Source organism: Idiotropiscis lumnitzeri, chromosome 16 (genome assembly GCF_059441095.1).
Source record: "Idiotropiscis lumnitzeri isolate Australia: NSW breed Sydney's pygmy pipehorse chromosome 16, RoL_Ilum_1.0, whole genome shotgun sequence".
Lineage (NCBI taxonomy): Eukaryota > Metazoa > Chordata > Actinopteri > Syngnathiformes > Syngnathidae > Idiotropiscis > Idiotropiscis lumnitzeri.
In genome coordinates, this window is record NC_142406.1 from 5,782,365 (window position 1) to 5,794,647 (window position 12,283).

The following is a 12,283-nucleotide window of genomic DNA, read 5'->3' on the forward strand; positions in this document are numbered from 1 at the left end:
ATAAAAATTAAAAAATCCACCACCGTCTCTGCCCTTCATTCACTCTGTCGATGAGTCCGCAGTCCACCGCTCCCTCTCGCCGTTGTTTACTCTCACACATCCTTCTCAAGTCAACCGAACTTCTCACACTGATTTTTGGGCTTTTCTGTTTCAGTCTTACTTGTCCCAGTAAGATGTTTGAAATTTTCATTTGCAGCATTGATCGGCTCGCACCCAACTTTTCGCGGGCGTTGGACCGAAACCTCCGCCTTCACACAACGAGAAAATGCGATTCCCGAAGAAATTGCGTGTGAAGGCAGAAAAGCTGGATTTTTTGGGGGGGAATTATTTTGAATGACACTGAATGTTTTTGAAAAATCCTGAATGACACTGCAATGTTGAATGAATTTGAATCATAGTGAATGAAATTGAATGATTTTGAATCATCCATCCATCCATCCATTATCCGCCGCTTATCCGGGGTCGCGGAGGCAGCAGCTTCAGCAGGGAAGCCCAGACTTCCCGCTCCCCAGCCACATCTTCCAGCTCTGCCGGAGGGATGCCGAGGCGTTCCCAGGCCAGCTGGGAGACGTAGTCTCTCCAGCGTGTCCTGGGTCGTCCTCTGGGCCTCCTGCCGGTGGGACATGCCCGGAACACCTCCCCAGGGAGGCGTCCAGGAGGCATCCTAAACAGATGCCCGAGCCACCTCATCTGGCTCCTCTCTACGTGGAGGAACAGCGGCTCGACACTGAGTCCCTCCCGGATGGCCGAGCTTCTCACCCCTATTTTTAATCATTTTGAGTAAAATTGAATGATATTAAATAGAATAAAATTGAACGATATAAAATCAAAGTGGATGATATGAATACTGAATGACATTAAATAATTTTACATGGAAGTGAATAACATTGAATGATACTGAATTACAATGAATGATTGTGAATTACATTAAATAATTTTGAATGAAAGTGAATAATCTTGAATAATTTTGAATAATATTGAAAGGAATTGAATTAGATTTTATTATATTGAATGATATGAAACCATATTGAATCATAGTGAATATAATTGAATGATATTGAATTATATTGCATGAAATAGAATGATTGTGAATAATATTGAATCACAGTGAACAAAATTGAATGATTTTGAATTATAGTGAATATTAAATAAAGGAATATAAGAGTTTGAGCTTAACATAGTTCATTAGATGTTGCTGCATCCTGTGTATGAAAGTGTGAGACTATAAAGTGCTGAGCGTGTGGAGCGGAACAGAGTAGGGGGTGCAAGAATGTGCAGGAATGGAATGTTTTAGGACAGACGGTGCTGGCAGCAAGGAGGGGGCGGAGACGAGATGACTCAAGCACAACCAGGAGGAGCCACCACGTGATTCTTCAGGGGAAGAAAGACCAATAAGCTAAAGTTAACTGCAGGATACACATAGCCAATAGAATCATGCCAGGATGCCTTTGTCTTTGTATAATTTACATATTGTATAGTATGAATCACTACTGTGCAACTCGGAAAAAGTGCTGTTCGGTTGGTGGCAAGAGAGGTGTAGAGTTGTATTGAGAGGGATCCGAGACCCAGGCGCATATGTAGTAAATCTGTGTATTGGGAATAAATCCACTCGTGCGTGCAAATGCCGGCTTCCTGATACCTTTCTATTGCAGAACGAGCGCGCATATTGTTGGATGAGTGAGAGTTGGGTAAAGTCACAAATTGGAGTCAGATTGCTAATTTGAGTTTACATTGATTTAAAATTAAATTCTAACATTGATTTAATACTAGATTCCAACATAAATTATATTGAATCGTAGTGAATGTAATTGAGTGATTTTAAATCAAAGTGAATGAAATTGAGTGATTTAAAATTAGTGAATGAAATTGAGTGATTTTAAATTAAAGTGAACAATATTGAATGATATTGAATCATAGTGAATGGAATTGAATGATTCTGAATTAAAGTGAATGAAATTGAATGATTTCGAATCAAAGTGAAAAAAACTGAATGATATTGAATCATAGTGAATGAAATTGGATGGTTTTGAATCGTAGTGCATGATATTGAATGATTTTGAATGAATGTGAATTAAATTGAATGATTAAGAATGATAGTGAAGAATATTGAAAGATTTTGAATCAAAGTGAATAAAATTGAATGATATTAAATAAAAGTGAATAATGTGAATGATTTTGAATCATCGTGAATAAAATTGAATACTCATTCATATCTTGTCGCGGTAATGCCTGATCCAGGAGAGGGCGTCATCTGTGACATCTCGAAGATCCTCGTCGGAACAGTGAGGACCAGACGGACAGTGATGCAGGATGTGATCCATCGTCTCTTCTTCTCCGCATATACATCTTGCGTCTGTCGCTATGTTCCAGCGTAATAGATTGTTTTTAGTCTTGCCTACGCCAGACCTCGCGCGGCTGAGCGTTACCCAGTCCTTGCGGGTAAGTGTGCTTCCTACAGGAAGCTGCTCTCTCACTTCTGGAAGTGCGGGGTTAGGATGATCAGTGACAACTTCTTTCCATCTCTGTAGACGGAAAGTTGTAGCTTGAGTAGAATTGAGAGGTTGTTCTCTGATGAAACTCTTGCGGGATGTAAGTCGGCTAGGGATCTCATTGTGGTCGTGCAGAGGGTGGCGTTCGTCATGAGACTGCTTGTACCGCTCCGAGCGAGTGAGAGCTTCTCGTCGAATGGATGGAGGAGCAATTCCCGCTAGCCTATACAAGTGCTGCAATGGGGTTGCACGAAGGGCTCCAGTTATGGTTCGACATGCACTGCTGAGTGCTGGGTCTACTTTGCTGGAATGAGCAGACCTTGACCATACTGGAGCACAGTACTCTGCGACTGAGTAACAGCATGCAAGCGCAGTTGTTCGAATTGTGGCAGCATCGGATCCCCACTTTGAGTTGCCTAATTTGCCAAGCAAGTTGTTTCTGGTCGAGAGTATCTTCTTCAGTTTGAGGATATGCTCTTTGAAGGACAGAGTCCTGTCTAATGTTATCCCCAGGTAAACAGGATACTTAGTATTCTTCAAGACTTTTCCATTCCATCTGATGTCCATGGTGGTGTTGGCTTCTTTATTGATCAGATGGAATGAACAAACTTGGGTTTTTCCTGGGTTCGCATTTAGTGACCATCGAAGGTAGTACTCAGTCAATATCTTGAGAGCTTCCGTAAGTCTCTGCTTGATGGTATCGAAGCTATCTGACTGTGTTGCTAAACACAAGTCATCAGCGTATAGAAATCTTCTGATATTATTGAAGGCAGGTTGGTCGTTGGTGTAGATGTTGAAGAGTATTGGAGAAAGAACAGAGCCCTGAGGTAAGCCGTTCTTCTGGCTCCTCCAACGGCTCTTCCTTCCGTCCATCTCAACAAAGAATCTACGGTTAGATAGGAGACACTCAACTATCCGGACGATATGTGAGTTGTTAATCGTCTTCGCCAGCTTCATCAGCAGTGACCTATGATTAACCGTATCATAAGCGGCGGACAGATCAACAAATACAGCGCCAGTGATCTTCTTGGCCTCAAATCCATCTTCTATATACTGTGTTAGATTCAGGACTTGTCCACAGCATGATTTTCCCTGTCGAAAACCAGCTTGATCTGAGATCAGCTGATCTTCGACTGAGGGAGCCATTCGTTCCAGTATCAATCTCTCGTACACTTTGTATAATATACAAAGCAGAGATATAGGTCGATAGCTTTTTGGATCTTCGGGGGGTTTCTCTGGTTTAAGCAAGGCTACTACCCTTGATTTTCGCCATAGCTTTGGGATCGTGTGAGATGTTGCACACGAGTTGAACAGGGCAAGAATCCAGGATCTAGCTGTTCCTCCAAAGTTTTGAACTAGCTCTGGGTGGATCCCATCAAGTCCTGCTGCTTTGCCTGGCTTAATTTGCTTTATAGCAGAGTTTAGTTCTTCTATTCGGAAGGGCTCAAAGCTGTCATCACAGGTGTTCATGAGACGTGCCATTTCGCTCTTCATCTTCTGCAAGCATCCCCGTTCTTTGTTTAGCGGCTTACCATTTACCAAGAGCTGGTTTGCAACCTGGTTAGGTGTAACGGCCGCTGTGCGTTTCACGGGTTGTTTGTCACAGTCGAGTTTTCGGATTGTGCTCCACGCCTTCTTGCTGTTGTGAGTCAGATCCGTACTTTCAATCGTCTCTCTCCATCGCTCCTTCCTCTGATCATTAACCAAAGCCATGAGAGCTTCGCCGAGCTCGATTGTATCGGCGCCAAAAGGATCGATGTTGTACGCATTCACGTATTCATTATATACATCACGGCTTTTGCTGTTCAGGCCTGGGATGTATTCCTTCCTGCATCCTCTGGGGATGTGGTGTTTTGCACACTCCCATACGAGATTGCGAAAGGCGTCGTAATTTTGAGGCGTTGGTGGTATATTCCTCACTTTATCATCAAGCCCGGCAGTAAAATCTTCCCAGTTTGCTCTTCGGAAGTTGAAGCGTGGCATTGGTTTGTTAGTCACACGTGGTCTCAGAACGGGTCTAACCTCAATCAATATTGGCCTGTGTTGTGACCTTGGAATGGGGTCGATTACAGTTTTTTCAAAGTTGTTGTGATGTAGTGCAGATGTGAACACTAGATCGGGATTATAGCCCCGTTTCCATCTAGCGCGAAGGAAGGATGGTTTATCCTTAGCGTTGTGGAGTAAAGTCAGGTCGTTATTAAGTGCCCACTCCTCTACTGCTCCGCCATCGTTGTTGGTATGGTCGTAGCCCCATAGAGTATTATGGCTATTGAAATCGCCAGCCACTAATAGCACTTTGTCTCCAAAATCAAAGTTGTCAGGCCATTGAAATCTTATTGGCGGTGGCTTGTAGACCGAAATGATGGAAATTTTTTCGGTGTCCGCCTTCAGTATTTCAATCCCATTTTGTGTGCAGTCTCTACTTTGCGAGATGATGGACGAGTCTCTGGCATAAATAGCACTGCCATGGGTTTGGCTGGGATGGCTGACAATCAGAGTCATTCCGGGTATAGTAGGAGGTGCGCCACTTTTGTGTGTCTCTTGAAGGCACAAAAAGTCCACATCCAGTTGTGACAAAAATATAGATTTGTCCTGGGACATGCCCTCTGCGTTGAAAGTGCAGATTTTTAAGGACTTCATGGTAAGGGTCGAGGGTCTATCCTTTTACCACCCTAGTTTTTGGCATATTTGCGTGTTGAAGCAATTGGTCTCTGTCATTTGTCAGATTAACGGAGGACACCACGGGAAGGTTTGCTTCTTGTCCTCCTGAATACTGAATGACATTAAATAATTTTGAACAAAACTGAATAACAATGAACAACTTTGAATGATCCCGAATTACAAGCAAGATCATTTTAGGAATGAAATCGCGACCTCAGAAGCATTTTCGAGATTGTCAAAGCTGGGTCATAAAAAAAAAAAAAAAAAAGCGTTGTCGTGCGTCTTCTTTCACCGCTGCTTGAGCGCTCGGCGCTCAGCTATCTTGCGAACTCTGTCGCAATAAATAATTGATAGCCTGGTGGTATGGATCGATATTTTAAAACAACACACAAAATGGATTTGCCTTGTCGTCACCGTCTGTATTTAATCTCTCCTGTGCTGTGTGTGGGGGCAGATAAAAAGTGAAATTGACTTTAGTTTTACTCATCCATCCAAAAGAGAATATAAGAAATCAAAGCTTCTGAACATTAAATGAAATTTACTTTCCACAGTTCAGAACCCATATAAGTTACCGTAGTCAAATGTATTTAGAATGCTGCATGCTTGTCATTAACTATGGTAATGAAATGTTTTTTAGTTTGAGTACTGAACACTAAAGGATAATGTAAATGGCAGTCAACCTGAAACAGAACAAAGGGTGGACTGCTAGGAGCCACTTTTGTGATCCTGGCATGGAAGTCCATTGTTTCAGAGGGGTCTCGTTCACACCTCCTGTGGTGCAGCTGTGATCCAATCTTCCTGCATTCTTCTCCTGAGTGTCTGGTCATTAGCATGGTCTAAACTTCGGTTACACTTAAAGGATTTCATACTTCTGACTATTAAAGGAATATAAGAGTTTGAGCTTAACATAGTTCATTAGATGTTGGTGCATCCAATGTATGAAAATGTGATATTGTAAAATGCTGAGAGTGTGACTGGTGGAGCGAAACTGGTTGCGGGGGTTGTGCAGGAATGGAATGTTTTAGAAGCAGATGGTGCTGAGCGAGACGAGATGACTCCGGGAGCATTGGCTGAAGGAGCGGCCATCGGGGGATCGCACGCAGGAGGAGCCACGGGATTCGGCGGGAGGAGAAAGACCAATGAGAGCGAGCTAAAGTTAACTGCAATACACATAGCCAATAGAATCATGCCAGGATGCCTTTGTCTGTGCCATTTGCATGTTGTATAGTATGAATCATTACTGGGCAACTCGGAGGTAGAACACATTCGCTGGTGGCAAGAGAGGTGTAGAGTTGTATTGAGACGGACCCGAGACCCAGGAGCCATGTAGAAAATCTGTATTGGGAATAAATCCACTTTGTGCGTGAAAATGCCGGCTTCCTGATACCTTTCTATTGCAGAACGAGCGCGCATATTGTTGGATGAGTGGGAGTTGGTTAAAGTCGCAAATTGGAGTCAGATTACTAATTCGAGTTTACATTGGTTTAAAATTAAATTCTAACATTGATATAAAGATAAATTCCAACAACACTCAAACAAATATGTTACTGAAATCAAAAATGTCCAAGTCACACTTTTTACGAGAGTTGTTTTTTTTTTTTTGTCAACCAAAGTTGACTTATATTTTACAATGTAGTACTACCACTATACAAAGTACCAGGTTTTTATCATTTTTGAGGGTGACTCACAAAAAAAACTACAAAAATAAAATACTGTAAATTAAATTTGACAACACCCCATATAAACATACCATAGTATTTTTCCATTGTAGCAAAATTCTAACATGAAAACCTTCAGGGCATCATGGTAGAGTCTCAGTCTGTTTTCACGTTCCTGTTTGCTTATAACTTCACCTCGATATTCAATAAGAAAGTCTCCCTTCTGAAAGCGGCAGCAACTGAACACTCCTCGACCTTCCAAGGGAAAGAATTAGGATGAATTCGAATCATTAAATTAAAACAATGGTGAAAACAAGGCTCAAACTAAAGAAGTGATTGCCAATCCTCACCTTAAAATGAATTTATATATTTTATGAGGAACCTATCCTTGTCCTTGCCCAAGGATGAAAAATATGCTACCTCTTCTTTGGGTTTAACCTTAGTTCCTTGTGGCCTCATTGCTGACATATCTTGCTGAAGATGAAGACCTAAAGAAAGTCATAAGGCGGGAATTACAAGTTAAACTATCCGGTGTATAATTACTTGGTGCAGATCTGTTTAGCAGTTAAATTTCAGTCTTTCAGTGTACCATGAGAGCCTATGTAGTAAATACAATACAAAACTAAATAAAATATATTGCATGTGTCACAGCACAGCTCTACTAAACGCCGGTAGAAATGAGGTGTAAATATACACTGATAGACTACAATGTTTTCATTAAAAGAGTTCAGATTTAAGTAAAAACAAATGCAGCATTTTACCAAATCATGAGTGCAGAAGTCCTCGAATTTTGTCCATATTGATTACACCTAGTCATTATTTAGAACATTTCAATTATTATTATTTAAAACAGCAAAGGCAATTGAACTTTAAATGAATAGACAAAATTACAGCTCAGCTTGGAAATTGCAGTGCGATGTTGTTTTCGGTTAGATTTGTTTACCTGACATGTTTCGGCGAGTCTTTCGCCTTCTTCAGAGTGTTGCATGATGGTGTCTTGTTACTCGTCTTTATCAGCTGATGTTCCATGAGGGCGTGACTTACCTGTAAAAAAAAATGTCAAGTCACGCCCCCCGGGGAGCCTTCATCCTGTCAACCACCTGGAGCAGCATCTTGGAGGAGTGAACGGACAGCATTATGACCATCGGCCAATCAAAAGCTGTGAAATATAGACTGTGTGAATTATTAAGTAGGGGGTGCAATACAAGGTCCTGCCTACAGGGGCGTTTTCTCACACAATAATACACAACATTCATGTTATTTTGGTTTAAAGGGACATTGGCTAAAATTTGGAATTTGAGCATTCTACACCCTAAGAAACATGATAGCATTGTCCGAATTACGAGGACATGGGTTGCGTCCCCGTAATTCAAATTGTCCTTGCAGTGTTGCGTGTATTCAGGTCAAATGTCCCTGCAATGCATGAAAACAAACATACACACACACACACACACACACATCTGTTTTATGGATTCAATTAGTTTGGAGGATTACAACTCCCAGACGATTGCCCGACATCTTCTTCCGGCTCAGAGCCACGCAGTCATATCGAAATTAATACTTTTGAAATGAATCCCAAATGCTGGTATATTCAATTAATAGCCCATGGCAAAAACGGAGGACATATTCCCGAAAATTATAGGTGGTTTTAGTTTTGTAAACATAAAAAGTAGTTTCAGATACAGTGACGGGCCATACATTTCACACGCAGGCCTTCAGTGAAGTCCTACTTAGTCGGGCGGAAGTTGTTCCTCTTCGGCTTAACTGCCACGCACGCCGGCCGGTCTCCTCCGGAGCTCTCGCACGGTCCCGAGCGAAGCGAAATGTCGCCGCGCTCGTGCCCGGGCGGAAGGTGCTCCTATTCGGCTTAACTGTGACACACGCCCGCCCTCCTCCTCCGGAGCTTCCATTCGGTTAAACTTAGGGGCCGCTTGGAACCGCCCGTGCCCGGGGAAGGTGCTCCTCTACGGCTTAACTGCCACGCACGCCGGCCGGAGCTCTGGTACGGTCCGAACCGCGCGAAACATCGCCCCAAATCGTGCCCGGGGGAACGTGCTCTTCTTCGCCCACTTTCTCCTTCGTCCACTCTCCTCTTCGGCGCACGCCGGCCGTCTAACCGCTCCAGCGCCCCCTTGTGCCGCTCGGCGAAACTACAATGCCCCCGAATATTTTTTAGACCCGCGAAGCACTGAAGCGAAAGGTGAAGCGCGAAGTAGCGAGTGTTCACTGTACCAGACTTTTTTTTTTTACTTCGTGTTGGGCGGAAGTTTTACTTTGAAGGAACACGGAAGAGGATAACTACTGAATGGATGCTGTTTGACAGTCCGTATCAAGACGATTCGGAAGAAAGAAAAAAAGGATTCTCCGACGACAAGATTGATAATTTAAAGATACTTAGCCCGGTTGAAAGTGTCAATAAGGTGAATATTTGTGTTTATCGGTCTACAGATTTATGTTTCTGATTTGAATATGCGTTTAATTAAGTGCACTTTGCATGTATAGAGAGAATTGAAACTCGTGGCGTCATGTTTGTTTATTTTTTAGCGCCAGGTGTAAGAGGTTTTGTGTGTACGAGACAAAAGGAATAAAAGGAGAAACTTCGGACCACCAGTAAAGCTTCATTATTTCAACCGACGCTACATATGATGTTAAAAGAATGGAAATAATTTCAGCTGTCTGGCCTGAAATGTCTTGTTGAAACACATGATGCTGTGTATATGACGCCACTGCCAAATCCTTATGAAAGGGACTAAAACCTGGATTAATCAAGTCAAGTCAAATGTTTCTGAATCTTTTTGTGTGTTTTTAATGTATATAAAGAATGCAGTTGAGCACATTTACGGCGCAATTGTAAACCTGAAAACTACAGCACTATAATGTTCAACATGTACAACTTAAAGCCAACTGCTTTTCAGTATAGTGAAAAACATGTTTGTTCTTCTAACGTTAATGCAAACATGAATCGGAAACGACCAATATGGACAGGGCTAAGTATTCACACTTTGTGGTAGAGTACAATATATGCTTTCATATAGATGTAAGTCGCAGTATTAATGTCGTTATAACCTTGTATTTTTCCTGTGTACTTTACAGAAGGAACGAGTATACTTAAAGCTTCCATGTAAGTACAATTTTATCTTGGACTTTTCTGTATACTTTTCAGTACAAGCCAAGTATTTTTAAGCATACTTCTGTGAAGTTTATAAAACCTAGTATTTTTAAGTACACTTAAAGTATACTGCCTATGTTTTAGTATAAAACAAGTATACTTGCAGTATACTTAGATAAACTTCTTTTTCGTAAGGGTTGATAAGGCTATTTTATGTGTTTAAAACTAGACCGCTCACCAGGGACAGATGGCTTAGCTGGCAACTTTTACAGACACTTCTGGAAATCACATAGGAACATACTTTTTCAAGTTTTTAAGGAAACAATCAATAATCTAATCCTATTAACGAGAACGAAACAAGGTATGATCACTCTAATCCCGAAACTGGACAAAAATCCAAAGCTATGAAAGCATTGTACTTCTAAATAATAACTACAAGCAACAAACATACATATATAATGACAGACTTTAAGAAATTAAATACTAATTATCCGTGAAACACAATCGGGCTTTGTAAACAAAAGATCAATTCATATTGACATCAAATTCGTTAAAGACCTCTTAGATTATTATGATGAGATAGAAGACCAGGGTGGCACGGTGGCCGACTGGTTAGCACGATGGCCTCACAGTGAGAGACAGCATCGGTCGTGGGTTCAATCCCGGCTCCGGCCATCCTGTGTGGAGTTTGCATGCTCTTCCCGTGCCTGCGTTGGTTTCCTCCAGGTACTCCGGTTTCCTCCCACATTCCAAATACATGCATGGCAGGCTGATTGATTATGAATGTGAGCGTGAATGGTTGTTTGTTTCTGTGTGCCCTGCAATTGGCTGGCAACCAGTTCAGGGTGTCCCCCGCCTACTGCCCGATGATAGCTGGGATAGACTCCAGCAGCCCCGCGACCCTTGTGAGGACAAGCGGTACAGATAATGGATGATGGATGGATAGAAGACCAAGGATTCATCCTATTCATTGACTTTCAAAAGGCTTTTGATAAATTGGAAAATCAGTTACTTTTTGAATTGTTGCCTGCACATGGCTTTGAACCTTGATTCTGCGAGAACATTGAAACTTTTTATACTGAGCCTATAAGTACAGTCATACTCCCAACCGGCACTGTGTGATACCCACTGTGTGTGATCACAGTGGTGTATGTTTTTTTTTTGTTTTTTGTCAAGACATCTGAGACTGATTTTTATTTCCCCTCTGATATTCTGGCGTGTCAGACAATCATTCAACTTGGTCAGGAGATGGCAGTGTGAGCCGAGTGGTAAGCCTGCGACACCTGCGATGGTCGTCAATCGCGCATGCGCGCAGCCATTTCCTCATTGCCGATGAGAATTGGCGAACAACCGACTGCAGTGTCGCTGGCTCTACACCACCTCACACTTTAACCCGTTTTTCAGGTGGGTAAAGGTTTACAAATTAACATTATAATGTGATTATATAGACGTTTACTTTATATTTCATTGTTGCATCATCGCTCTTCATAAAATGAGCATATAACCGTTTTGTATCGTCGTCTTGTGTTGCCGGTGTAGGTACTAGATGTGGACGGGTCGCTATATGTGGACGGGATCCTTCGGAGGCTGCGCGCTTGCTAATGACGTCACACGTTAACACGTATTTTCAAATATATTTCTTTGCCCAGTGGTTCAATCAGGCTACAAGATTGTAGGAATAGAATGTCTCTATATAGTGTAAAACATTTCTTAATAAAACATTCCCAAATTTTTCCTCCGACCCTTAACCGGTCTGATTCCCAAAGCAACGTAGCATTAACGTGACGTTTTCTACAGGCACGCAGAGGACACCAAACGAAAAAAAAAAAAAAAGGATGATCCTCGCAAAAGTAGCAGTAAATGTTCTACTTTATTATTATTGTTTTAATTGTGATTATTTCGTAACTCAGAACATACAAATGTAACAAACAGGGGTGACAAACATGGAGTCAAAGGTCATCAGCAGATGCGAAGGCTACCGAAGGACCCCTCCACATCTAGCAAACCCAATTTTCTCTTTATTATTTTTATTTATTTTTTGAATGGCTTTATTTAACATTTGCACAACTTACAAAAATAGCATTTTTATAATCAAATGAAACAGACCAATGTATGAACGAAATGCACATTAACAAGAACAACAAAAATAGGAAAAAATAAATAAATAATACAATACAACCAACCTAATACAATAATTACGCTGTAATTTGACATTTTATCTGAAAAAACAAAGGACTCAACACTTTAACACATTCCCAATTTGGTCAGGGGTGACAGAAAACGTCTCAGCTAAGTGTGACAACGTGTGCAGACTTTTCTTGTTTTTCACGAGGGACAGTACATGTACATATGAATGCAGCTCAAAC